A 6,000-nucleotide genomic window follows, 5' to 3' on the forward strand; every position below is an offset into this window, starting at 1 on the left:
TAGGGCTTGATCCCAGAACCCTGGGATCATGACCTGAGCTGAAGGCAGACACTTAACCAACTGAGCCATCTAGGTGCCCCAGTGTGTGTGCAATTTTATCACATGTGTAGCTTCATTTAACCACTATCACAATCAGGATAAAGAACTATTCCATCACCACAAAGAGTACTTGTGCTCTACACCTTCCCATTTCCCAATCCGAGCCTAACCCTGGCAGCCACTAATCTGTTTTCTATCTTCACAATTTTGTCTTTCAAGAAGTTTATATAAAAAAAAGAAGGTTAGGGGCGCCTGGGTGGCTCAGTGGGTTAAGCTGCTGCCGTTGGCTCAGGTCATGATCCCAGGTCCTGGGTTCGGGCCCCACATCGGGCTTTCTGCTCAGCAGGGAGCCTGCTTCCTCCTCTCTCTCTGCCTGCCTCTCTGCCTACTTGTGATTTCTCTCTGTCAAATAAATAAATAAAATCTTTAAAAAAAAAAAAAAAGAAGGTTATATAAATGACATCATACAGAATGTGACCTTTTGAGACCGTCTTTTTCACTCAGTGTAAAGGCCCTAGAGATTCAACCAAGTTGTTGGCATGTTTCAATAGTTCATTCTTTTTATTGCTGAGTAGTATTCCATGGTATGATTATACCACAGTTGGTTTAACCATTCATCTGTTGAAAAGCATCTGGGGGGGCGCCTGGGTGGCTCAGTGGGTTAAGCCGCTGCCTTTGGCTCAGGTCATGATCCCAGGTCCTGGGTTCAAGTCCCACATCGGGCTTTCTGCTCAGCAGGGAGCCTGCTTCCTCATCTCTCTCTGCCTGCCTCTCTGCCTACTTGTGATTTCTCTCTGTCAAATAAATAAATAAAATCTTAAAAAAAAAAAAAAAGAAAAGCATCTGGGTTGTTTAGAGGCTTTGGCTATTATGAATAAAGCTGCTGTGAACAATCACATATAGGTTTTTTGTTTTGTTTTGTTTTTTTTAAAGATTTTATTTATTTATTTGACAGACAGAGATCACAAGTTGGCAGAGAGGCAGACGGAAGCAGGCAGAAGCAGGCTCCCTCCTGAGCAGAGAGCCTGATGCGGGGCTCGATCCCAGGTCCCTGGGATCATGACCTGAGCCGAAGGCAGAGTCTTTAACCCACTGAGCCACCCAGGCGTCCCGACGTACAGGTTTTTAATATAAACATGTTTTCATTGCTTTGAGATACTTCCCATAGCAGTGATTGCTGGGTGTACAGTAACTGCATGTTTTTTTAAATTATTTATTTATTTATTTTAGAGGATGGGAGGAGTAGAGGGAGAGAATCTCAAGCAGACTTCACCAGAATGGAGCCTGAGGAGGGGCTCAATCACACAACTCATATGAGATCAAACCAACTGTTTTACGGAGTGGCTGTATCATTTTACATGCCCACCACCAATGTAAAGAGATCTAGTTTTTCCACATCCTTGCCAGCATTTGCTGTTACTACAGTTTTTTTTTTATTTTAGCCATTTTTTAAAAAGATTTATTTATTTATTTATTTATTTATTTATTTATTTGCGAGAGAGGGTGAGAGGCAGGAGGAGAGTCAGAGGGAGAGAATCTCAAGCAGACTCCCAGTTGAGTGTGGAGCCCAATATGGGTCTTGACCTCAGGGCCCTGAGATCATAATCTGAGCCAAAACCAAGAGTTGGACACTCCACCAAATGAGCCATCCAGTTGCCCCTGTTTTAGTCATTTTCATAGGGATTAGTAGTATCTCATCATTGTCTCAATAATTTGCATTTCTTTAATGACTAGTGATATCATCTATCTTTCTTGTACATCCTAGAGGGTTAATTTTTTATACTCATTATGTCATGAATTCATAAGAAATGGATTCCAGCAGCTCAGGCGTCTTTCCTTTGGCTCTCACAAAGTGTGCTTCTCTGGGTGAGCAGGCTGGTGCTCCAGCAGAACCCAATTATCTTTCTCTATGGCTTCCTTCTTTTCCTGATTATTTTCCTTCACTTTTTTTCAGGGCGCTATCTGTACTCTTAGAGGGTTCAATGCATACACTAATTCTCTTGGCAAGAATGTTGCCTTTAATTTATTTCAACAATGCTAACAGCATGCTGGGGAGGGGCAGAGGGAGAGGGAGAGAGAGACTTTCAAGCTGACTCCATACTGAGCAAAGAGCCTGATGCAGGGCTCTATCCCAGGACCCCAAGATCATGGCCTGAGCCAAAACCAAAACCAAAACTGACTGAGGCACCCAGGCGTCCCTCATCTTTTTTTTTTCTTAAAGATTTTATCTTTATTATTAATATTTTTAAAGATTTTTTTTAAAGATTTTATTTATTTATTTCACAGAGAGAGATCACAAGTAGGCAGAGAGGCAGGCAGAGAGAGAGAGAGAGAGAGAGGAGGAGGAAGCAGGCTCTCCGCTGAGCAGAGAGCCCGATGCGGGACTCGATCCCAGGACCCTGAGATCATGACCTGAGCCGAAGGCAGCGGCTTAACCCACTGAGCCACCCAGGCGCCCAATTTTTAAAGATTTTATATATTTATTTGAGACAGAGAAAGGGAGAGAGAGAGAGTGCATGAGCAGGGGGAGGGGCAGAGGGAGAGGGAGAAGCAGATTCCCCACTGGGCAGGGAGCCCCATGCAAGATTTCATCCCAGGACTCCAGGATCATGACCTGAGCCAAAGGCGGACACTAATGGACTGAGCCATCCAGGTGACCAAACATTTTATTTTTAAATAATCTCTACACCCAATATGGGGCTCAAACTTATAACCCTGAGATCAAGAGTTGCTTGCCCTTCCAACTGAGCCATACAGGCACCCCCTCCAGAACCACTTTCATTGGCCTTATCTTGCTTCCAGGCCTCTAATTATACTATTCCTTTGTTTAGAATGCATCCCCACCCTACTCCCACCCTTTCCCTTGCCTAACTGTTCCATTTTCAGGTCTTGGCTTAAAGGTCACTGTATCTGAGAAACCTTCCCCAGAAGAAGGTATCCCTTGTAGCACTTGATGAAATTGTTTCCTTTGTCTCCCTGCCCACCCCAACTGAGTCAAGGTTCTTGGGGGTGAGAGACTATATATGATTCGTCTTCATATTTCTAGTGATAATAGGTAAGTACTTGATGCCAGGGACCTTTCTAGGAGTTTTACACATGCCAACCCACTTCATCTTCACAATAACCTACGAGGTAGGTAGTATTACCGTAGAATCCCATCAAGAAAACTGGCTGGCTGGGGCGCCTGGGTGGCTCAGTGGGTTAAGCCTCTGCCTTCGGCTCAGGTCATGATCTCAGGGTCCTGGGATCGAGCCCCGCATGGGGCTCTCTGCTCGGCGGGGAGCCTGCTTCCCCCCCTTTCTCTCTGTCTGCCTCTCTGACTACTTGTGATCTCTCTCTCTGTCAAATAAATAAATAAAATATAAAAAAAAAAAAAAAAAAAAGAAAACTGGCTGGCTCACACAATAGACTCAATAACTATTTGTGAACTAATGAAGTTCATTATACAACCATGTAGAACATTATTCTCCTAACAAACCACACTGTTTTCTCCTCCCTTGCATTTGTTCCTACCATACTCTGTGCTTGGAATAGATTTCACTCCTTCCATTTCCACTATTATTAACATGATCTACTTTTCTTTTATTTTCTTTTTTCTTTTTCAAGATTTAATTTTTGTGGGGTAGCTGGGTGGCTCAGTCGTTGTGTGTCTGCCTTCTGCTTGGGTCATGATCCCAGGGTCTTGGGATTGAGCCCCCAACATCAGGCTCCCTGCTCAGTGGGAAGTGTGCTTCTCCCTCTCTCACTCCTCCTGCTTGTGTTCCCTCTCTCTCTCTCTCTCTCTCTCTCTGTGTGTGTTTGTCAAATAAATAAGTAAAATCTTTAAAGAAATCTTTGAGAAAAAAAAAGATTTTATTTATTTATTTGACACAGAGAGAGTTCACATGTAAACAAGCATGCACAAGGAGGGGGAAGGGCAGGGGGAAAGGAAGAAGCAGGCTCCCTACTGAGCAGGGAGCCTGAAGCAGGACTGTTCCACATGCTGCCATTTAGAACTGTCAGTCATCCTTCTTCTCTGGGTTTGGGCCTTTCTCTTTATATTCTTAGCACATAGAGCACACTCAGTAAGTGCTTTCTGAATGAATGAATTAATGCCACTGTCCAAGAACAGCAACTTCTTCCCAGAGTGTATATTTTTCCAAAGCTGTGGACACAGTCTTCTAGCCATTTCATACAAACAGATGCTATGAATCCAACTACACTCACCATGCCACTATCCTGTAGGAAAAAAATATGTGTGTATGAGGCAGGCACCCCTAAATTCTTTTTAAGCAACCACAGCACCTAGTATGTTGCCTAGCCTATAATGTCTTCGATAAGTATTTGTTACAGTGAAGAATAATATTAAACAAATGAGATACTGAAGAAAATAAGAGAATCAACATTTGACAGTGCCACACCAAGAGTTTGGCTCTTCCAAGTTGCAAGGAAGAAAAAAGTGCTGAGGTGCAGTGAAAAATGCATGGGGAAGGAAAGGAAGCCCAGAAAGCTGGCAGTGAGTTTCCGGGGCATCCCAGAGCAGTGGCTCCCTGTTCCCCATGCTTCAGAAGGAATGCTAATGACTGACAGTAGTCTTGTCATGGTCTTAAAAGAATCTTGGTTGGATGCCGGGGTGGCTCATTTGGTTAAGCATTTGTCTTTTTTTTTTTTTTTAAAGATTTTATTTATTTATTTGACAGAAATCACAAGTAGGCAGAGAGGCAGGCAGAGAGAGAGGAGGAAGCAGGCTCCCTGCTGAGCAGAAAGCCTGATGTGGGGCTTGAACCCAGGACCTGGGATCATGACCTGAGCCGAAGGCAGCGGCCCAACCCACTGAGCCACCCAGGCGCCCCAAGCATTTGTCTTTGGCTGTAGAGCATGATCCCAGGGTCCTAGGATTAAGTCCCACTTCACCGTGGGAAGCAGCAGAGAGCCTGCTTCTCCCTCAGCCTACTGCTGCTCCTGCTTGTGTCTTGTGTTCTCTCTCTCTCTCTGACAAATAAATGGAATTAAAAAAAAAAAAAGCATCTGGGTCTATTGCCCATTTTTGTAGTGACTGTCAAATTTACAACTCAGTTCCTTTCTATTGCTTCACTATTCTGTCCCTCCCTGTCCTTATGGTTTCAGCTGTGTCAATCACCTTTATCTCTCTCCTGTGTATTTCATGTTTGAAACTCTCTTACGAAAAGGATCTGAATGCATCAGTTGGCAGTTGTTCACCATCTAATAAGAATATAGTCAACCCTTGAACAACACAGGTTTGAAGTATGCAGGTCCACATACATCTGGATTTTTTTAAAAAATTAATTAATTATTTAAAAAGATATTATTTATTTTGCTTTATTTATTATTTTATTTATTTATTTGATGAGAGAGATACAGTGATAGAGGGAATACAAGCAGGGGCAGTGGAAGAGAGAGAAGCAGATTCCACTCTGAGCAGGGAGCACAATATGGAGCTGGATCCCAGGACCCTGAGATCATGACCTGAGCTGAAGGCAGCGGCTTAACCCAACTTTTTTTTTTTTTTTTTTAATAAATATAGTATAGTGGGGTGCCTGGGTGGCTCAGTGGGTTAGAGCCTCTGCCTTCAGCTCAGGTCATGGTCTCAGGGTCCTGAGATCAAGTCCCGCATCAGGCTCTCTGCTCAGCAGGCAGCCTGCTGCCTCCTCTCTCTCTGCCTACCTTTCTGCCTACTTGTGATCTCTGTCTGTCAAATAAATAAATAAAATCTTTTAAAAAAATAAAAAATATAGTATAGTACTATAAATGCATTTTCTTTTCCTTAGGAATTTTTGTGATTTTCTCAATAACATTTCCTTTACTCTAGCTTACTTTATTTTAAGAATATAGTATAATACATATAACATTACAAAATGTGTTAATTGACTGTTTTTATTATTGCTTAGGCTTCTGGTTAACAGAAAGCTATTAGTAGTTAGGTTTTGGGGAAGTCAAAAGTTATTGTCAAATGCATTGCTA

This window comes from Lutra lutra, chromosome 6 (genome assembly GCF_902655055.1).
Source record: "Lutra lutra chromosome 6, mLutLut1.2, whole genome shotgun sequence".
Classification (NCBI taxonomy): domain Eukaryota; kingdom Metazoa; phylum Chordata; class Mammalia; order Carnivora; family Mustelidae; genus Lutra; species Lutra lutra.